The sequence below is a fragment of the Chiloscyllium plagiosum genome, chromosome 23 (genome assembly GCF_004010195.1).
Source record: "Chiloscyllium plagiosum isolate BGI_BamShark_2017 chromosome 23, ASM401019v2, whole genome shotgun sequence".
Lineage (NCBI taxonomy): Eukaryota > Metazoa > Chordata > Chondrichthyes > Orectolobiformes > Hemiscylliidae > Chiloscyllium > Chiloscyllium plagiosum.
Window position 1 is genome coordinate 19,136,458 of NC_057732.1, and position 23,746 is coordinate 19,160,203.

Genomic DNA, 23,746 nt, shown 5'->3' on the forward strand with positions numbered 1-23,746 from the left:
TGCTCAATCCCTCTCTTCCCTTCTGTCCGGTGTTCTTCTCATCTTGATTTTTTCAGCTCCTCCTCTTCAGTTGCAGAGCCTCACATACTGACATTCTCCGTCCCCAACTCTGTCCTTATACCTTCCACAAACTTCTCTTCTCAACCTGGTTCTCAGCTACATTTCCTAATAACTGTCTGGCTACCAGTATCTGAAACCTATCAGTATATTAAGGACATTGTACAAATGCAAATTGTTATTGACTACAGAATAGCAACATAAGAACTGAAGTGGCACTTCTACTACATAGTACTATTAAAGCCGACACTAAAATGTAATATATAGTGCTAATTTCAATTAGAAACATTTTAACACCTTGTTGTTTCTAATTGATTAATTTATCTTGTCCCCTCTCTCAAACGCATGACCTTATTAAAATTCAATGTACACACTAATATGCTCTGCAATCATACAGCACAGGCAATTCTCATTTCCATTTGCTAATCTCAGAGAGCACAGCAGTTTCTAATAACATTTGAAAGGGGGCATAAAGCTGAAAAATGAACTCTGCAAGACTAAGTCCAGCAAAAGAAGATTACCATCTCATGGAGACACATTCCAAAAGGGACTCAGAGCCTCTGTAAAATAGTCATTTCTCGTAGAATAGAAAATTCAAATACAACTTTGTAAATAAAATCTTCTCTGAACTAAAACATTTTAACACTGATGCAAAGGAACCCTATACATAAATTGCCTGCCGGACCCTTAGGTTCTTCATTTACCTCAAATTTTAAAAATTTGTGCAAAAACTAACATAAGGGTCATAGCTGTCCAGAGGTAAAGAGCTCTAGAGATTAATGACTCTCTGACAGGAAAATTCACTTCACATCCATACCAAATTGGAACCCCCAACTTCTGAAACACTGCTCCCTTGTTCAATATTCATCCAAATGTGGTAATATCTACCCTGTCATGCACCTTCACAATCTTATGTTTCAAACAATTTGTCATAAGATCAGGTCAACAAGCTTTATTAATCCTAACTATATACAAGAGAGGACGTTGACAGTTACCCAAAAAACTACAGTCCCTATGAGACAACTCTTGACACTCATGTTCAGTAGTTATTCTGAGTAAAAGCGCAGGCAAAAGTGAGGACTGCAGATGCTGGAAATCAGAGTTTAGATTAGAATGGTCCTGGAATTGCACAGCAGGTCAGGCAGCAAATGAGGAGCAGGAAAATCGACGTTTCGGGCAAAAGCCCTTCATCAGGAAAAGCGTAGCCAACCATTTACTCCACATAATTACCGCTCTCTCTTTAAGACTCCAACGAGTACACCTCCAACCAGGACAACCTCTCCTCTTCAGACAGTCTCTTCATCCTGCGGCATTCTATTTCTCAAAGTTCTTTCTTCTAAGCTCCACACATCTTGATACCATTTGTTGAGGCAGGAATATCAATCAGCAAAACAGAAAACCTATTTTTTTCTTCTTCAAATAGAACCAATATGGTTAATACCACATCTGAAGGACAACATCTCAACTAGTTCTGAGCACTGCATGGAGTACATGGGCATATGGATCCAACTGACTTTCAGAAAATTAATTATGAACCTCTAAAGTTCTCAAAGATTTCCCAGGAATCACTCCTTCAGGTTAGATCATTTAAATTAGATAATTGCATGTCATGCCACTAATTAAGAAAGGTCAGAGAGAAACCAGGGAATTACAGGCCAGTTAACATAGCATCTGTTGTCAGGAAATGAGTCTGGAGCAGATAATTAAAGACCTTAATTGAACACCTTGAAAATGTTCAGCTGATCAGAAAGAGCCAGCATAGATTTGTAAAGAACAGATAACACTGAGGGACTAGACTGAATACTTCAAAGAAGAAAATAAATTAGTGGACAGTGGTGCGTCAATAGATATTGTTTATACGGACTTCCAGAAGGTATTTGAAAAACAACTCAAACAGGTACTAATGTTAAAATTGAAGCTCATAGGATTGAAGGCAAATTGAAATGGTTAAGAAGAAGTTAGCCAAATGACAAGTAGTAGAGGACAAGGGCAAGAGGCAGGATGCAACTAATGGTGTCCTGTCAGGGTTCGTGTTGAGTGTCTCAATCATTCACTGTACTTATTAACGATGTCGTTGGTGAGAGAGAAAGACATATATTCAAGTTTGCCAATAATACAAAGATAGGCAGTATTTGTGAGCAATATAGGTAGAAGCAGAATATTTCAAAGACATATTCATAGATTGTGAATGGGCAAAACAATAGCAAATAGGTTTCAGTTTTGGCAACTGTAAGATTACTCACTGTGGACCCAGAAAGGATAAAACACCATACTTTTCAAATGGTGAAACACTAGAAACAGTGGAACTCTACAATCACTCCAGGGTCCATGTACATAGGCTACAATATTGTGGATTCATACAAAAAATAATCAGAGGTGAATGGAATGCTGGCCCCTCTATCCAGAGAACAAAAACAAAACAGGGTAGAAGTTATGCCAAAGCTGTACAAAGCCCAGCTTTGACCATACATGGAATACATTGTGTTAAATAACAGGTACCACACTTTTGGTACAGATATACTGAACAGATGCAGTGCAAAGTAGCTTTACTGGAATGAAACGTAGACTCCAAAAACTAGATTACCAAAAGAGATTCTACAAACTTAGGTTGTGGGCCACACAATTCAGGTTAAGCAATGGTTTAATCCAAGTTTTCAAGATATTAAGAGTAATAGATAGGGTAGGTAGAGAGAGCTCATTTGCAATGGTTGAAGAATCTAGAATCAGAGGATTGACATGAAAGCTAAGGACTTCAGCAATGAGGTTGAGATACACTTCCAGAGGCAAATGGAGCTGGACATTTGGAAATCTCTTCTGCTAACATCAGAAAATGTTGGCAAATTGTTTATTTTAAATGTGATTAACCAAATTTATGAAGGAATACAGGGCAAAGGAAGGTGTATGGAATGCTTTCACAGATCAGTCACAATCTTGACAAATGCCAAAACAAGTTCAAAGGACTAACAAGTGCACTCCTGTTTTAACTAAGCTCAACAAACACTTATCACAGTTCAACAAGATTAGCTTGTAACAGATATTGTCATTAAGGAAGAACTCAATTCAAATATGGATGATCAAGCACAGTTTGAAGAAATTCTCACTTAAAATGTCAGCTATGTCAAAGATTAACTAATCTTCCTTCATGGTCCACTTATAATGAATTTTAATAATTTGATCACAATGAGGGCTGCAGCTTTAAGTCACGCATACATAAATCAACAACATTAAAATCTCCTCCTGTAAATAAAACAAAATGCAGCAGAGTCATCTCTTAGAACATATGTAGCAGTAAATTTATGACCAATATTCAAATTATTTAACTGCTGTACTTAAGTTTGCTGCTCCAAACCAAAAGCAAGTGAGCTTTCCACTGACAGAACATTTTCCTCTTTTTCTTTTATACATCCATAGTTTACAGAATAGCTCTTATTTTCTACACTAAGCTATGATGAGGACTGGACTTTAATTAAATGCTAAATAGAACACAAATTTAAAGTCAGAGTCACATCATGCACAAAAGATAGATGTTAGGCCTGCCCCACAGCCAGCTTTACCGGACCTCAGGCATTATTCATACATTGTGTGGTCTGAAACCAGTCAGACGAAACCAATATGGTCATGATGCATTGTTATTGTGCAGTCAAACTGGGAACAATCGACAGGACAGAATGGCTGCTCAATCCATCTAGCCTGCACATTAAATCCTCTGGCATAGTTCCCAGCACAGGTACTAGAACTCACAACTCTTGAATTCTAAAGCCACATGCTCCAAAATCTCATCTTAAAAGACATTCAGATTCCAAAATTCAACTCAATATTTAGCCACGGTGGTAATTTGGTGTCATCATAATGCTGCTCCTCTTCACAGCACAACACTTGTTAAAGTGGACATTCAAATGATTTGTTCCTCAACTGACAGGGTCTTCTTATACTACATGGACAGTGCATAATATTTTCCTAATTTTGAAAGGAGTTGTCAGCTTTACACTTCTCAGTTCAGGTACAGCATAGCCTAGACTGTTTAACTATTGACGCAAAGTAGAAGCTGGTTTCAAAAACTTTTTGTGTTCCCTTTCAACCAGTACTTCATGTGTGATATTAGTGTAGGAAACTACCAAAGAAATTCCAGCTATTTCACAACACTATCTTTGTAGAACATGCAAAAACACACAATTGCTTGTATTCCACCTAATTAACCTAATTTATGTTCAAATTGAAGTCCTTTTCATTAGTACTCATCAGGGTGTTTTTCGATTTAATGTAATATGCTCTCTGTTATTTCTAAGTGCAGCAGTTCTTCATCTGAAATGTAGGCCAAAATCATTCTTTTATTCAAACCAATTTTTGTGCTACAATTAAGAGGTTTGTTTAATCTGTCCAACCTTGTTACAAAACCAAGTCTAAAACATTATTGAGTTTCAGGAGTCTGCCCTTAAATTCTGGTAAAATTGGTGATTGAACCTGCTCAGAATTCAGCTGACAACATACACAGCTAGCTTCGAACTATGACCACCAAAAGATGAGGAGTCTCGGCCATGACCACAATGCAGCAAACGTTTCTAGCTGATAATGTCGTATCCTTCCCTTCAGACTTTTAAAGGGCCCTGCCACCCAAATCATCAAGAGTGCATCAATACAGCATGAAAATCAGCACACCCAGCTGAATATGAAACAAAGGAACCAGAAGAGGAGATGGTGAATGGGTGTCCATGGGTTCCAAGAGAATAAGATAACCAAGACTCGAGAGGGAAAAGATGTTGACACGAAGGAGCAGAGGGCCAATGGCAGAAGATTCTTAGCAAAGGAATCAGGGGAGAGGTTTCAGACACCTGAGCAAACACTGTGTGCTGGCTCCATGTAATTAGTGATGAGGCAAATCCCAAAAGGAGCTGGAGCTTTTCTTGTGACTCCGTATTGGAATGCAAGTCCGAGAAACACCAGGAGATGAGCAGTTATTCCGGCACTCTATGTTGAAGTGTATTGGAGGGTATACAGAAATGGGATCTTTTAGGGTGAAGTGTTAACAACCCTCTGGAGGACATTACTGAGTGTTAAAAACATTGTTGAGATTCAGTGATTGCTGACATCTAGGTGGGCTGTGCACACAAAACCGTTTAGTTCACCTCTACCGTTTAACATGCAGCGTGATGGGAACCAATGTTAAAACTGGAGATTTTTTCACTAGTCAAGAGTAGCAGCTGATTTCCGTAGGAGCATGCTGTATGTTCTGGGAACTTTAAAGTTAAGAACAGAGGGTGGGCACAGGAGTACAGAGGGTGGGCACAGGAGTGCAGTGGATGAAATGAGCTTCAGGAACAAGGGCAGGAGTAGGAATGCTGGAGAAGCGATCGTGAATATGTGCATACACCCTACACAACAGGCAATTTCTGGCAAATTACTTTAAAGTGAAGCTTTTGACAATACATTAGTGTATTAACAGTTTCAACAAAAATGGCCTCTTCAAATTTCACACAAAAAAAGCTCATCTAAATCATAATGATGTGTTCGTTGACAATAACCATCAAACAGGCTTTTGAGGTGCAGAGATGATTACCTGATCTTTGGCTGTAGGGAGACAGCAGAACCATGAATTCTAAAAAGGTTCTGGTTGTATGTCAATCATAGATTGTATAGATATTAAAGGTAGTTAAATATTGGGAAAGTTTTCAGATCTGCAATCTATTCTGCCACCTTTTCTCTCATTCCTTAGCTGTCATGCACCATCAAGAATGCTCACTTAATATCTAGTCTTGAAATAGTTTTCACTTCCTTTAGTTCAACATTACAGACTGAAGCCATTGTGTCCGGGCCCTTCCACTTACTCTGTTTACAAGGCACTGATGTTATCCCTTCCCTCCGGCACTAACAAAGGAAAATGCAATCTTCTCCTCGTGTCCTATTTAATCTAATGCTGACCTCCAGATTCCATATCTTTACATCACCAAGCTTCCTTAATTCTAGCTGCGTGAAACTGCACACCCCTGCCCTCCTTCAGCCCCTCTGCACTGAAACGCATCATCTCCACCTTCAACTACACAAAGCTCTCCTTACTAGCCATTCATTCTGCACCAAACATAATTCCAGCATACTCTACACATTCATTGGCACCTCCCATACACTGAACTGGAAAGTATCTTGGGGGGTTTTAGGCTGAAGTTACTACATCAGTTCATGTTTCTCTTCTTGATGCTGTTACATAGGCAACATGTTTGAAGCAGAAGATTTCAATCAATGCTTTCTTGAGATTTGACAATCTTTAAAAGCAACGTCTAAAATGTGTCAATTTTTGAAAGACAGTTCAAATGTTTGGTACTGAAAAGATATATTAAACACAAATGGCCTTACCTTTAATTAAACCTTTGTATCGAACAGAAAACTATACTCCACCTTCAATGTAGTCAAAAAATAAATACATCATATTACATTTACTACTATTGCTCTTTAAAAAGTGTATTTTCTAAGTCCATTGAAGGGTTCTTATTTTTGTATTCAACAAAATTCACACAGACATTTAAGAGGCCAAGTTTTTTTCTATATTCAAAGAATAACTCGATAACTTTCGATTTTTTGTCTGATTTCAGTTCTGTCAGTCTCCCAAAAGCCAGCTAGTTTGTGAAAGCTCACAATAGCATTAATGCAGGGTTTATTAAATGAAAAAAGTAACAGTCATTCAAATAATAATTATTTGCATATTTATAATTTGTAAACCACCCAATCACACCAATTGAGTTATCTAAAAAAGCGAATGCATAATACTTAGTACTTCCGAAACCTGGATGTTTTAGGTGTGACTTTTCAGAAAAAGTTTCTTAAATCTAAAAAGGATGATAGCATCAGAGCTAAAAAATTGCTCCTATTACCATTCATAACCTGTCATCTGTCAGTTCAGCATCAGTTTAAATAAATGGGATATCAAGGTCTGCTGTTACAGATGATGGCACATTTAAATCAAATTTGTTTTAATTCCATTGACTAAGTAATTAGATTAACCTCTAATTGCCCAGCTGTAAAAGAATGTATGTTCAGGAAGTGCAATATTTGCATGAAATTGCATTCATTCCAGTCTTTCAGAAAATGAATCTAACATAAAAGGTGACAAAGAAATTTTTTCCAAAGCAGAAATAATTAAAACAAATACAAACTTTAAATGTATAATCAGATTATAATACAAGTGCTGCAAAAGCAGTCTCGTTGCATTGCCACAGTGCATCTTGTAGATAGTACATGCTACTGCTTCTGTGCATTGGTGACAGAGAGGGTGAATGTTTCAGGTAGTAGATGAAATGCCAATCAATTGAGCCACTTCCCAAATCATTTAGCCATCAGCCACTGCTGTGGGTGGAGACCAGGTCAGGCAGTTTTCCTTCACCAAAGGCATTAGTGAACAGGTTTTATTATTGAATTCAAATTCCACCATCTGCCAAGTTGAGATTTGAATCCAGGTCACCAGAATATTACCTGGTCTCTGGTTTACTAGTTAAGCAACAATATCCATATGCCATTGCCTCTCCCCAATGTGTGCCTATGCATGAGCAGAAACTGAACTTCAAACTCGTCCATTGGATCTGAAGCATTTTGTACTTTTCATTCCTTCAGAAATTCCCAATGTCGATGCAAATCTTATTTTTGTAGCACATAGTGCTGAATGAAACCTTTTGTCATGCAAGCAAGTTAATATCTTAGATCTAGATTTATGTGCCTCAACACATGGGTACAGTACCACACTCTAACCATATCCAGATGAAATAAAGATCCTTTGTTGCCAGTTCACTGATGTTTTCAACTTTAGGAAAATGAATGAATCAAAAGCCTGTGCACCTGATACTGTGTAGATACCATTCAATAGAATGAACTGCCTGATGCCCTGTTCAACCACCCTCATGAATGAAGAGGCAGTCTGTGGTGTAGAAGTTGGCACTTACAATGGCATTTGTATCTATAGACGATCAAATTAAAAGAAGTTTCCAGATCTGCTTGCTACTGATAGCTTTCATCAGCAAATGCGTTTCTGCTGAGATGAAAGTGACAGAAACTGTTGTTTTGTCCATGCCTAATTGTAGACTCTGGGTATCTGACTATTCAGAAAAAAACGATTTGCATCCTACAGAGCATTTCCATTCTACTCTCTCATTACTGCATTAAGTTTGCGGTCACTAATGATTCCTTCACAAGAACCAGTTACAATTCAGCTCCTTGGCTAAAGGAGGTATGTAATCTTGACCCACTTGGACCTATTACACTTCATTATTAAGAGGGATTTGATTTGTAATGGCTAATTCTGCTTCTTCAAGCAAATATAAATAGGAATAAGTTGTTCTTTGCAAGATAATTATAAATACAAAACACAATTTCTGGTTCTTCTGTCTGCCTTCCTGCCGACTAACAATTATCCAATAACTGCTTTTATAATCCATACTTCAATAAGCCAACTTCATTTCCTGATTGCTGCAAGATAATGTTGGTCACATGCATAGTGCATTCAGGGCAGTTCATTGAATCAGTTCATTCTATCAATGCCAAGGAAATGGGAGCAGCAATATCTTACAAGCAGGACGAATTAGAAAACCTATTAAAATACAGCATACATGCCAATATGGGAAAAGATTACAGCTCAGGCAGCCCTTGTGTTAATAAGAAGCGAGGTTCGTGAAATGATTATTTTTTATGGTGATGTCAGCTGTATGTAGCCTTAAAAGGGGCCTTGGTCAGATGAGGTATCTGCAATACTGGAATATACCTGGATCGATGCTTGAAACAAATAATCAAACGATAAAGCAGTAATGGCCTTTACGTTTAAATTTGCTCAAGTAAGACTCATGCTGAAATGCCAATGTTAATTAGCGTGTAGGACAGGAGGTTCTTCAGTGAACTATCCTCTCATGGGGTACAGCGAGCAGCTGGGAAGAGGGAGGGAAGGCGGGAGTGGGGTTCAGAAGCAGCAGCGACAGGATAATGGCTTTCAAGAGCCACCTCCATTCACATGCTGAGTCTCTTGATCAAGCCTGTTCCTTTGAAAAAGGGGCACCCCACACTGGGAGCCTGTAAACAGACACACCATGGGTTTATTGTTAATATTCATCTGAGAGACATGGGCATCGCTGGTTGGCTAGCATTTATTTCCTGCCCCTAGTTGCCTGTGAGAAGGTGGTGATGAGCTGCCTTCTTGAACCGCCGCAGTTCACCTGCTATAGATCGCCCCACAATATTGTCAGGGAGGGATTGTCAGGATTTTGAGGCAGCAACAATAAAGAAACATCGATACTTCCAAGTCAGGAAGGTGAGTGGCTCTGAGGAGAAACTGTAGGGCAGGTGGTGTTCCCATGTATCTGCTGCCCTTGTCCGAGATGGAAGTAGTTGTGCGTTTGGAAGGTCCAATCTAAAGGATCTTTAATGAATTTCAGTAGTGTGTCTTATAGATGGTACACTGCTGCTACTGAGCATTGGTGACAGAGAGAGTGAATATTTGTGGACGTGGTGCTAATCATATGGTTTGCTCGTCATCCTCCCCAAAGGTTGACTTGCCCCCAGGCACTGTTAGGTTAATATGATGATGCCCTTGTGCATCCACAGGAAGGGCACAGATTCCAGCAGCTACCACTATCTGCTTCATATCTGGGCAGAGACAAAAACAAGCTCAAAGGACAACATTTACACAAGAGTAAAATACATGGCTGGAATGCTGAATTAAAAGCAACTCTGGTGAAGGGTCACTGACTTGAAATATTAACTATACTTCTTTGTCTAAAAATGTTGGAAGACCTGCTACATATTTCTGCCTATTCTGTTTCTTCATAAACTCTGCTTACTTGGATTGAAAAGTCGTACTGAATTGACCTTATTGTAAAAATGAGTTTTAATTAGGTAGAATACAGAAATATTAACATATCTTTTCCCCTCTCTCAGTTAGCTGGCTAAATATATCAAATATTTTGGGCAGGATTTTCCAGAGATGGCAAGAACAATGGCAGGTGAGTGAATCTAATTATGTGAGTGGAAAAAATAAAAACAGACCCTTGTCATGGAGATAGACTTCATTAATTACATTGTCCCCCATCAGAGACTGGTCAAGAGAATGACCAGCAAGTAGGTGAGGAGCCCTTGTGCATGCATTTGCATCCATTCGAAGAAAAGTATGAGAGAATTAATTTTATCTCCCCAATTAACTTTGATCCAATCAAGAAATTCGACACTTCAGAATCAAACAGCAAAAAGCTTCTTCCACATTAGGGTAAATACTTGCTTTTTCGTCCTTATGGGAGTATGGCTTTACATAATGCGCTCAGTTATTTCTCCAAGTACAGTCAACGTGTGGGATACCTCCAAGCCCAAAGCACATACAGCAAACAGTGGGCAGGATTTGGCACACATTGGGAAGGGGGTGCTTCTGGATAAAGGGCATGGCATTGTGAAGGGGGTAAACTGGGAATGGTAGTGTCAGCACTGCATGAAATCACTAAAGTACTGAAGCTGAGGAAGGATAACTTGGGAATGGGTATCAATTCAGAGTTTGGGTGCTCCAATTAATCAAGGGCCTGCGCTCCAATATGCATGATTCTTGTTGGCTTGCAGACTCTCTGGGTTTGGGAAGGCTGTGTCCAGAACATCATCCAAGACCAATGTTTGGGGGGCCGTTTCTGGTGAAGCAAATGGAATGGTCACCAGAATAGGGCACACTGGAATACTGTCATCTCAGAGCTGGAAATAGAGGGTCAGGGAACAGACAGTATTTTGGCAGGTGTGCTCAAGAGTAGCATGGTAAGGTGGTTTCCATTAGGGGAGGATTAAGGCTGAAGGCAAGCTAAATCTCACCTGCCTGTTTCAAACCAGCTGCACATTACCAAAAGAGAAATGACAGCAGCCAAAATGGGAGGAGATATCATTGTAGGACATAGTTATACCTTACGCCAATTGATGGGCCCCTATTAATCAGGACTCTAGTGAACTAACAATCAGATTCAGATGTCTTCAGTTGTTACATGACCAGCAAATCACAGCACTCAAATCACATTCCAAACAGGTCTCGTTAACGCATGGAGCCTGGAGTACAGTTTCTCCTGATAACCATCTCATATCTCTCAGTGAGTAATGCCACAAGGGAGGTAAATGCAGTCTGTAAACTACCAAGCTAGCAGAAGCCAAAGCTTACCAGCACATCATGTTCTGGTTACCCACGAACATGATGAGAGTTAAGGGGTTGCTGGCAATGCACATTAAAATGCCTCTGCTGAGGCAACCAAACTCTCCAATGTTAGAGCTACCACAGTACACAAATGGATGGACTCCTCGATCTTACACTCCAGTCTAGTGAGGACCTGTAGCCTGATGTTCTCCTGTCTGTCTCTGCAACTGGCTTTGCTACTTACAACTGAACACATAGGAATGGACTCTACTTGGGGGAAGAGTCTCCAGTAGTCACAAGTATCAGAGACCTCAAGCATTTCTTTGCCTACTGGATGGGGACAGGAATCAGGGATGCACTCAATGAATTGTGCCAGTGTCTAATCTAGCGAGAGCGCCCACCGAGGGAACTGTCCTTTTGCTGGTGAGTGCCTTGTTGCATGTTCTCTGAGAGTTCTTAAGCCTGTGCTATTGAGCTGTCTCTTGACCGTGTTTATGTGGGAAGAGGTGAGAGAGAACCCATTGAGGATGCACACTACAGGAATAGGAGAGAGTGGCTGCAAAGGTGAGAGGAGCAGATTGCAAAGTATATATAAATAAAACACGTGCGTGTCCTGTTATTAGAGAGAGAAAGAGTAGGGTTAAGTGTGATAGGAATGCGTGCATGAGCATGTGATGAGCTCATCCAGGTAATGAGTCCTGCCCCAGGGAGGCAGGAGGAGGCAGAGTGCCTGGAAGGCGTTGGCAGACTGGCGCATCTGGTAGGTGTGAGCCCCACAGTGACAGTGATATTAGCATGCCTCAGTGACATGGTTGTACAGATGTAGGGTTAGACTGAACTGAGGGATGGCCCTGTGTAAGAAACCCTGGGCATTTAGTCTTGCAGAGCACAGGAAATTGTTCAGCCACTTTCTGCATTAGGTCTTTTATGCCTAGTTGTAACACTGACCTCCAGTGTGACCTCTGTCCTGGCTCCAATGAGAGAGCTTCTTTTACTCATCACGGTAGAAGATGTCCTCCATTCTGAGCCAACCAGCCAGGGTCAGAATGCCTGAAGGGGCTTCTATGAAGGAGAGAGTCTTCTGATTGTTTGTTTGTGTGTGCGCGCGCGTGTGTGCGTGTGTACGCGTGTGTGTGTGAGAGTGAGAGTGAGAGAGAGACATTTTGCAGTGAGGAAACAATGCATGGGTGGTTTTCAATTACAGTTCTAGAATCCCTGCTCCCTGATAGTACTGGCAGGGGCAAGAATGTCTGCCCCAACAGCTGCACATGATTCACCATTTATCCGGGCCCTGAAACTTGTTTAAATACACAAGCTGACAAGTGATTGCTCGTTCCACTAGCCGTAGGATGTCTTAGAAGTGATGCTATTCTAAGATAGTCACTGCCATACTTAAAATGGAAAATCCCAGGTGCATTTTTCATGTTCAATGGCACAAGTCAAGAAATTAATGATAGTCTTGATGATATTATAGCAAACAATTGCTTGGTATATTCCTATCACACATTGCTGTCTGCTATTTCAACCTCATCCAAACTGGTTCAGGTTTCGCTTAAAAAAAGGCACAAAAATGTCATACAATTGTGTCAGGCATGCATACTTTTCCTTTGACTTGATCGTGCTGCACTTCTTATTATCACACCAAATCAAGAATAAATTACTACAGACTGACTCCTGAGAAAGCTGAAGTGCATGAATCCTGGTATGCCACAGACAGTTGAATTCTACACTCTAGGCTGGATCAGACTGCTTCTAGTCTGGAACTGATTCCTTTGCAAATTCTCTGGATATGGACCACTCTAGTGGATATATTCTTCTTGGTAGCTCTGTGGCAAGGAAGAGACTACTACCAGTGTAATAGGGAGCAAAGAAAATCTTGTAAAAAAGGTGCTATCGCACATTGAAAGTTGAAAGTCCATCAATACCCAGAAGAAATGACAGTATTACACTATAGTTTCATTTATAAATGAAACAAAGCTTGTCACAATTTTCAATTAACTTGTTAATGAATCTCCAAGTTGTAGCACTCTTGCAAAGGTAGCGATAAATTATTGTTTTTAATCTATTGTATCTTTATCCACAGACACACCAGAGCTTCATCCCCTTCATTGTCTTCAAGCCACTTTTTGGAAATAAACTTTAAGTAGGTCAACAACTGAAATGTCTGAAAAGAGATAAAAGGAGGAGTTTTTAAGAAGTTGTATTTCAGCAGCTAAAATGTTAACAAGTTAACTCAATTTTTCTGCATTTACATCCTTTTGCTTTGCAATAATGACTAACTATATTGCAAAAATTTTTATTTGGGAAGCCCTTCAGAGATGTTTGGAAATCATAAAAGATCCTACTTAAACAAATACAAATTGGTCTTTCTTTCCATTCCATACATGCACAATCAATTCATCTTAAAATCTCTCAAGCACATGCATGAGTTGTTTTCAGTTTGCTAATTAATCTACAGCAATCCATCTTTGTTGCCACAGTAGCCAAGAAGAGCATCTGCAATGGTCCAATGATCATTCACAGGGAAATAAAGTCAAATTGAGTTTGATGTATTTGCCCTGACAGATTTCAGTCCTTCCCTCCAACCAATCCGACTGGTCCCCACAACCTCCAGTCCTGCTCTCCAGCTGAGCTCCACCTTTTAATCGATCTAATGTACACTAATGACCTCCGACGGCAGTGAAAGCAGTTTAGCCGACATTGAAATGGGGTTGAGCAGTTTAAATCAGTGTTGATTGAAATGTGCAATTCAGAGAGAAATGTGGAGGATTCTAAGACTGTGATCAATGTTGTGTGTTTTGGTTTAGATAACTTGAGAGAGAAGGTCATCCGCTGCATAACCCATCACAGGTGAACTCAGCAAAAACAAATGCATTAACTACTTCACTCTTGGGGGGGGGGGGGGTCCTTTGGAATGGTGGTAATGTCCTTACCCCTGGACTAGGAGGCCTGGGTTCAAGTCCCATCTGCTCCAGAGGTGTGCAATAACATCTCTGAACAGGTGTAATGGAAAAACAGGTTAATATAAAAAAATTACCTTACTCTGATAAAGGCAATGGGTAGTGAGTCACAAACCACAGAATACCCAACCTCTAATCCACCTCTGTTCCAGAAGCTTAACTGGCTTAACAAGACAAGTACCTAAATACGGAGGCCTAAAGGTGCAGTGATAGTGTCCCTACCTTTGAGTCGGGGAGGTGGGCTAGGTTCAAATCTAACCTGCTCCTGAGGTGCATCATAGCATCTTTCAAATGTGCTGATTAAAGCCACCTAAACAAGGAGCCAACACCAGCAGCTCAGAGGCATGATGTTCTGCAATACTCATCATCTAACATGGCCAACCCTTTCTATCATCAACAAAGCACAAATCAAGAGTGTGATGGAACAATCACCACTTTCCACATGATGGTATTCCACCTATAGGTAATACACTGACTATCATCCAGAACATAGTTTGACTGGCACTAGATCTGTAAGTTAGAGACTCATCCCCTCCAATACTGAAACACCAAGACTGCAGCATATTCCAACAACCAAGTTACTTTGACAGCAACTCTTAGCATTTTCCGTAGAATCAGGGGAATAGGCATATAGGGGAACACCATCATTTGCAAGTTCCCCACTTGAAACTATATCACCATTCAATGTCATTGGTACGGGTACAAAATATTGAAATTCCCCACCACCAAGGATGCACTCTCTCCACACACATTACAAGAATGTTGCTCACCACCACCTTCACAAGGGCAATTAAGAATGGGTGAGAAATATTGACTTTGCCAGAAAGGTACATAGCCAGTCAAAGAATTAAGAAATGACTTTCAGAGCATCAACAAAGAGTTATAGCGATATATAGCATGGAAATGGACCCTTCGGACCAGATATCCCAACCTAATCTAGTCCCACCTGCCAGCACCCAGCCCATATCCCTCCAAACCCTTCCCTGTTCTTATCTATCCAGATGCCTTTTAAATGTTGCAATTGTACCAGCCTCCACCACTTCCTCTGGCAGCTCATTCCACACGTGCACCACCCTCTGTGTGAAAAAGTTGCCCCTTAGGTCTCTTTTTTATCTTTCCCCCTCACTCTAACCTATACCCTCTAGTTCTGGACTCCCCATCCCAGGGAAAAGACTTTGTCTATTTACCCTATCCATGCCCCTCATGGTTTTATAAAACTCTCTAAGGTCACCCCTCAGCCTCCGACGCTCTAGGGAAAACAGCCCTAGCCTACTCAACCTCTCCCTAAACCACAAATCCTCCAACCCTGGCAACATCTTTGTAAATCTTTTTGCCGTCCTGATTTTCCTCATAAATATACTTTTACTGCCTTTATGCTCTAAGGATTCACTCAATCTATCCTGTCTATACCTGACATATGCTTCCTTCTTTTTCTTAACCAAACCCTCAATTTCTTTAGTCATCCAGTATTCCCTATACCTACCAGCCTTTTCTTTCACCCTAACAGGAATATACTGTCTCTAGACTCTCGCTATCTCATTTCTAAAGGCTTCCCATTTTCCAGCCATCCCGTTACCTGCAAACATCTGCCCCCGATCAGCTTTTGAATGTTCTTGCTTAATACAGTCAAAATTAGCCTTCCTCCAATTTAGAACTTCGACTTTTAGATCAGTTCTATCCTTTTCCCTCACTATATCAAAACTAATAGAATTATGGTCGCTGGCCCCAAGGTGCTCCCCCATTGACATCTCAGTCACCTACTCTGCCTTATTTTCCAAGAGTAGGTCAAGTTTTGTACCTTCGTTAGTAGGTATATCCACATACTAAATTAGAAAATTTTCTTATACCTGCTTAACAATTTCCTCTCCATCTAAACCCTTAACACTATGGCAGTCCCAGTCTATGTTTGGAAAATTTAAATTCCCTACCATAACTATCCTATTATTCTTACAAATTTGTTTCTCAATTTCCCAATGACTATTAGGGGGTCTATAATATAATCCCAATAAGGTGATCATCTCTTTCTTATTTCTCACTTCCACCCAAATAACTTCCCTGGATGTATTTCAGGGAATATACTCCCTCAGTACAGCTGTAATGCTCTCCTTTATCAAAAACACCACTCTCTCTCTCCACTCTTGCCTCCCTTTCTATCCTTCTTGTAGCATTTGTATTCTGGAACATTAAGCTGCCAGTCCTGTCTATGCCTGAGCCATGTTTCTGTATTTGCTATGTTATCCCAGTCCCATGTTCCTAACCCTGCCCTGAGTTCATCTGCTTTTCCTGTTAGGCCTCTTGCATTGAAATAAATGCAGTTTAATTTATTAGTCCTACTTTATTCTCTGCTTTGTCCCTGCCTGCCTTGCCTGTTTGATTTGCTTTTTTCTCTCAACTCTACCAGTTTCAGATTGATCTCTTTCCTCACCATCTCCCTTGGTCCCACCACCACCACCCTCCTCCTCTCCACACCCACCCACCCTCCCCATCTTACTAGTTTAAATCATCCCAAGCAGCTCTAGCAAATCTCCCTGTCATTACTTTAGTCACCTTCCAATTTAGATGCAATCCATCCTTCTTGTACAGGTATGACACAGACATTTCAAAAAGTACCAACAGGGCCGTGAAGTAAAAGCACAATATATGGAAACTTGGCAGCCAACTTGTGTTCTGCACGATTCCACAAACAGCAATGAAGTATTCTCCTTTATTGGTGTCAAGGGATAAATATTGGCCAAGATACCAGAAGAACTATTGCCCTCTATTTGGAAGAGTTCCATGAGCTTATTTCCACCTGAGAAACCATATGTTGTTTCAGTTTTATACCTAATCAGAAAAAGAGTTCCTCCCTCACAATTGGAGAGTTTGCCTTGAACATGTCCCTGGAATGGGACTGACGCCCACCCTGAAACCCTTTAATGCAGCTTTAGCCAGCTATGAGGATGTATCAATTACCATCAAAATAAAAAAAATCCAATCTAACAAGCATAGAAACATTCAGTCATACTAATGAATATATCACAATGCAAAATGTTACGTTCTGCACACAAAAGACTGAATAGCTATATAATGAGCTGTTTCCTCAAATTAAATTTAAAATACATGACCTGCGATAACCAGTCCAGACAAAGCTACAAATTCATGCTTTCATAGGATGATCATCTTCACCATTTAGATGCTACACTTAGAATTAATCTTATTCCTTGCATTGAGAAACCACAAATACAGTCAATTTCAGCATAGTGATTGACTGCCAAGCTACCAAGATCTGTTTAATAATTCTATTGAAACATTGGAGTGATGCTGAATATCACTAATGCTTATGTAACATTAATGTTTGCGAATGAATGGACCAACTGAAAACATAAGAGAAGATTAGGATTATTCAAAAATTTTGCAAAGCCAACATGTAAGCTTAACTTAAAGCTCACTAAAATAGGCAATTTTCGTTATATCCTGTGATGTAAGTGAGATAGATTAGATAGATTATTTGAGAGTTTAGATTTTCAACTAATAACATACGGGTTTTGGTATGTGTATGAAGGGGTTCAACGGTCAACTTGTCAGGCTTTCTGAAGCCATGATTTTTGTTTTAAACTCTTTAAAGGAGACACTTCTTGAGGTGAAAATGGGAATTTACATTGGGAAAGTTTTATGAATTGACAGAGTAAACATTAAAGAGCATTAGCTTGCTTTCAATTTGAACAATAAGGAACTTATTTTGGTTTAGAAGAATCCATAGCTTTGAATTGTTTTAGTTTATTTGAGTGGGTGAATGAAACAATATATGAGAAAGGAGTTAGTTGAGAATAGTTAGGTCAGTGCAAGGTTTTCAGTTTGAAAGTTCCAGACCAGAAGTATGTGATTAGAAGTCTGAGTTACTTGAAGCTGAATAAGTCTAAGCTCAGTTGTGCGAATACCCAATACTAAGGTCATCAAACTCTCAAGATCAGAAACTGTAAAGTCATATCCATATATGTGATAGAAAATGCAACTCACTAGTGTTTGGCTCCTGTGAAGTGATGGTGTTAACAAAATAAACTCTCAAATATCCTACATGTTTGAAATCTTTCAAGTTGTGTTATATGTAAATTGCTTAGTTCATTCCAGGTTATCTTTTTTGAGTAATAAACTTCTTGTTTCAGGAGCTGCTTGAGTTAATTTTTTTCTTTCAATTTCTATAGCAAAACATGTACATTTTCACTTTGACATAATTATATTCTAGAGTAATTTTGCAGTGAAGTTCTGCCAATATGCTGGCCAACATTTATCCCGCAACTAAGACCCAAAGTAGATGATCTGGTCATTTATTTCACTGCTGTATGTGAAAATAGCTGCAATGCTTCCTTCATTGCAACACTTTAAAACCACTTAACTGCCTGTTATGAGCTTTGGGGTATCTTGAGGTTGGTTGGGTTTACATAAATGTCAGTTCTTTCCTCATCTTCATGTTTTCAGCTTTAGACTTTGTCTATCAAATGTGTTGAATATCAAAGTCTTTTCCCTGGAGTCGGGGAGTCCAGAACTAGAGGGCATACGTTTAGGGTGAGAGGGGAAGATATTAAAACCACCTATGGGGCAACTTTTTCACACAGAGGGTGGTACATGTATGGAATGAGCTGCCAGAGGATGTGGTGGAGGCTGGTACAATTGCAACATTTAAGAGGCATTCAGATGGGTATACGAATAGGAAGGGTTTGGAGGGATATGGGCCGGGTGCTGACAGGTGGGACTAGATTGGATTGGGAAATCTGGTCGGCATGGACAGCTTGGACCGAAGGATCTGTTTCCATGCTGTACATCTCTATGACTCTGACATTTGCTACACATGTACTTCTCAAACCTACAGGATATTGGCATAAACACCGGTCTTCTGGTTACCCTACATATCAGCAGTCATGGCAATTTTGAGAAATTCACAACAAACAGCATGCCGCCATGTAAAAGGGGAAACATTAATAGTTGATTTCTCATAAGCAATGATTATGAAGCACACAGTTTAAGTATATTTGAGGTTTTGTGATGCAGTGGTAGTCTTCCTACCACTAAGCTGAGAGACCCAGGTTCCCATCCCACCTGCTTCAGAGGCGTGTACACATGTCTGAGCACATGGTTTAAAAAAAAATCTAAAATGAGGTAATGCCCCTTCTTCTGGAGCAAGAGGCCTGGGTTTAAATTCTGTGTGCTCCAAAGTTTCTTGTCTCTGAACAGGCTAGTTAAGAAAATCTCTAAAATGAGGTCCACTGTGAAATCATTTGCTTGTTCCAATTGCAACATTCTCTCCTTCTCTGCCACATCTGCCTGTGGTGCATCCCTCTTGGTGTTTTAATAAAGAAAAGTGCCCAGAGCAAAGAAGCAACAGGTAAAAGGATGAGAGTCACCAAATAAAAAAAAAATCAATGTTGATTGATTCTTTGGAGAACAGTTTAAATTAAATCCACTCTTAGAAATTCCAACTATTAAACCTGATAAAGACAGTAGGCTGAACAGTATTCAGCTACAATGACAGACTACTGAAAGAAAAGTATTCAGTAAGAGAATACAAAAGCTGGCTTTGAAATTAGGGCTTCATTTACTTTGTACAATAACCAATTGGAATCGACATAAAATAGTTGCCTTTATGAGAATTGGCACGAGCAGAGCGTTTCTACCACTGCTTTATTCTTTTCCACACACTCAGGTGACCACAGAAGTAAATATCTTAACTAAAGGTGAGAACATAGCAAACTACAATGTAGTTGAGTCATGCGATCAACATGCAGCCATTCACTAATCTAAGAGAAATTTAAGACTTTTCCAGATGTCTAATATCCCACCAGGCCTTATATCTCTGCAGTGGATATTCCAAGACAGGAACTGACTTGCCTTGTATTGTACCATCAGGTTACATGGTATTTTATCAGAATCAGTAAAGGGAAACATTTCAATTTGAGCTGGAACGGAGCGTGAGTTGAAGCAGCCAACTCACTCCTCACTTTGCCATCATGCTATTCTAAAAACAGGGAGCTCAGATATCACCTGACTCAGGCAGAAATCTTATGAATTGATGCAAAATAACTTAGAATACTGAAGCCATTTAAATTGCAGTAACTTGCCTTAGGAGAACATACCATACATTGGAAAAGACACCAAAAATGTCATGGTCAAAATGATCTTTTCTGGGGCCGGAACGAGCAGACTAAGAAAGTTTGCGTTGTCACAATTCTGAGTTCATCCTGCCCAGTTTCTCAGAGCATGGTGCTGTCCACCACCACTGTCCCTAATCACCTACCTTGCTGTCAGCCAGGAGGGACAGAAATCTCCTAACTCCATCCAGGAATAAACCAGAAACCTCTGCACAATTGCATTGGTTATTGTCACAGACTTGGTTGGGAGGGAGTTGATACCTTTGTACAGTTTAGCTGTGAGACAGGAAGGCAGGTGCATGCGTTTCTTAGCTCCTGGAACGTGAAATGAATTTAGGCAAGTTTTTGTCAGATTAAATGAAAGGATTTATTCACACATTTCCAAAAGCCCAATAGCTAGGATATTCACACCCGAGCACAAGGAAGGTATAGTTAAAGAGAACAGTATATTTTATAAATCCTAAACTGAGAGAATAACTCATAATTTGTATGGTTGGCTCATTGTACAACAGTAGTCACCATGGGTCTTTTGCACGCTTGAATTGTAGTTTAGGTGAATTCAGATGCAGTGTAGCTGGAGTTAGATGTCAGAATTGTTGCAAGATTCCTTCAAAGGAATCAAAGTTGATTGTTATGACTTGCTCAACAAGAGATCAAGTTCTGACTATTGAACTTGACTATCAAGTTCTGACTATTGACAGGAAAGGGATGAGGGCAAGAGGTTATGATGTTTATTTCAGTCTCCAGATTCTTAAATGCAAAGATGACACTGCCTTTCACTGGTGACGTTCTGCAGATTTCAGTGTTCTTTGCTGACTGCCCAGATCTTTCTAGGCCTTCAGATGTTAAACTTATAGGAACATATGAAATAGGCTGTTAAGCTCCTAGCATGCTCATTCATTATATAAGATCATGGCTGATTTTACTGTGGTCTTAACTCTACTTTCCAGAATAATCTCATACCCAAATCATCAGCAATCTGTCTAATCCAGCCTTAAAAATATTCAATGACTGTCTCCACTGTTCTCTTAGACAAAGAATTCCACAAACTCATGATCCTCAGAGAAAAGTATTTTCATATCTATCTTAAATGAGTGACCCTTCACTTTTAAACTGTGCTCACTAATCCTACTCTCTTCCACAAAGAGAAACCTTCTTTCAGCATCCTCATTTATAAATCAGCTCGAAATCTCATCTGATCCAATAAAATGGTCTCTAATTCTTCTATATTCTAATGGATCCAATCAGTCCAACCTTTCATAAGACAATTTTGTCAGTTCAGAAACCAGTTCAGTAAATCTTCTCAGCACTGCTTCTAATGCTATAATGTCCACTGTTAAATCAGATTTTGGTAACCCATTATCTCAAGCTAGTTTCAATCACATGATCAACTGCTAATGTCCAACCAGATGTTATTGTTATACAATGGAGGTAATGAATATTTGAATGTTACACAGGATGATTTTTTTTCCATCCAGTTCTCACTATTATGGTCCCAATTTGTAAAACATAGTGTTGAGGTGCTTTTTGCATAAGTCCCCCAACAATAGAGGTGTAACTTTCACAGGCAGTATGCACCTTGTTACGTCCATTCCAGAGGAAGCCCATATCTGTAGTAACACAATTATGAATGGATCATAAACTTCAGATGTTCTGTGTGTTAGTCATCTTGGTCACCTGACCTTTGCAGCTATCTTGTAACAACTTTGAGTGTCCCCATTTCAAAAATAAAAGTTTCAGAAACCTCCTTACAAACATTGTGCACATTTAAAGTCACATATAGGGCATGTCTTCACTGGCCATGATAAATGCAAGGACTAAACATTCTACACACAACCTTCATTTTTGGCCCACTAATTCCTCAAAACATATGGAAATTAAACATCCACAGTTGCTGTGCATTCTTACACAAAATAATGTTCATTATTACATATTACCATTCAATTGCCATTCAAATGTAAGTTGAGCAGGCATTGTGCAAATGGAATAACCTAATTTTCTTCTTGCATTCTTGAAGAATACATAGTACTGGATGTCGATTTGCTCGCTGAGCTGGAAGGTTCGTTTTCAGACATTTTGTTATCATATCAGGTAACATCAGTGAGATTCCGGTGAAACACTGGAGTTAGTGACCTGCTTTCAATTTGTGTGTTTAGGTTTCCTTGGATTAGTGATACCATTTCCTGTGGTGATGTTATTTCCTGTTATTTTTCTCAGAGTTTGGTAAATGATGTCCACCTCGATGTGTTTGTTGGTAGACTTCTGGTTGGAATTCCACGCTTCCAGGAATGTTCATGCGTGTCTCTGTTGGCTTGTCCTAGGATGGATGTGATGTGTTGTCCCATTCGAATTGGTGTCCTTCCTCAACCGTATGTAAGGATACCAGTGAAAGTGGGTTATGTCTTTTTGTGGCTAATTGATGTTCATGTATCCTGGCGGCTAGTTTTCTGCCTGTTTGTCCAATATAGTTTCAGTTACATTCTTGCAAGGTATTTTCAAAATGACATTAGTTTTGCTTGTTGTCTGTATGGGGTCTTTGAAGTTTATTAGCTGCTGTTTTAGTGTGGTGGTGAGTTTGTGGGCTACCATGATGCCAAGAGGTCCGAGTAGTCTGGCAGTCATTTCTGAGATGTCTTTGATGTAGGGGAGAGTGGCTAGGGTTTCTGGACATGTTTTGCTTGCTTGTTTGGGTTTGTTGCTCATAAATTGGCAGACTGTGTTCATTGGGTACCCGTTCTTTTTGAATACACGGTATAGGTGATTTTCCTCTGCTCTGCGTAATTGCTCTGTGCTGCAGTGTGTGGTGGCTCGTTGAAATAATGTTCTGATGCAGCTTCGTTTGTGGATGTTGGGATGATTGCTTCTGCAGTTCAATATTCTGTCCGTATGTGTTATTTTCCTGTATATGCTGGTTTGAAGTTCCCCATTGGATGTTCACTCTACTGTGTTGTTTTCCTCCTTTTCAGTTAATTTTATGCCAATAAGGGTATTATTGATGGTCTTGAAGGTTTGCTCTAAATTGTTTCATTTAGTGATGACAAAGGTGTCATCTACATAGCAGACCCAAAGTTTGGTTTGGATGGTTAGAAGAGCTGTTTGTTCAAGTATCTGCATTACTTCCTCTGCTAAGAACCCTGATATTGGCGATCCTCTGGGTGTTCTGTTGGTTTGTCTGCAGGTTTAATTGTTGAAGGTGAACTGAATGGTAAGGCATGGGTCCACTAGCTGGATGACACTGTCCTTGCAGTTGAAGTTGGCAGTTTTTGGTGTCTGTGTCTTTGGTTCTTCTAATAATGCAGTGTTTCCTTGGCTAGGTTGATGTTGATGGATGTGACCGGGGCTGTTATGTCAAAGGAAACCATTATTTCATCCTCTTCTATCTTGGTATCTTTGATGGTCTTCAGGAGTGAATGGAGTGGCGTGAGTCTTCTATTAAGTTTTTTAGTCTTTGGTGTAGCTCCATGGCTAATCCGTACATTGGTGTTCCA

General features: G+C 39.8%; 1 protein-coding gene and 1 long non-coding RNA gene across 15 annotated transcripts in view; one reads left to right on the forward strand and one right to left on the reverse strand.

The window, feature by feature from the left end:
- The window catches only part of anks1b (ankyrin repeat and sterile alpha motif domain containing 1B), an 813,858-nt gene that overhangs the window by 656,739 nt on the left and 133,373 nt on the right, over positions 1 to 23,746 (reverse strand). The gene's annotated exons all lie outside the window — the stretch shown is intronic.
- On the forward strand, positions 1,873 to 13,337 carry LOC122561670. The gene is made up of 3 exons (XR_006315083.1): positions 1,873 to 1,954; positions 9,961 to 10,025; positions 13,260 to 13,337. It is a non-coding gene; the product is annotated as an uncharacterized LOC122561670 (long non-coding RNA).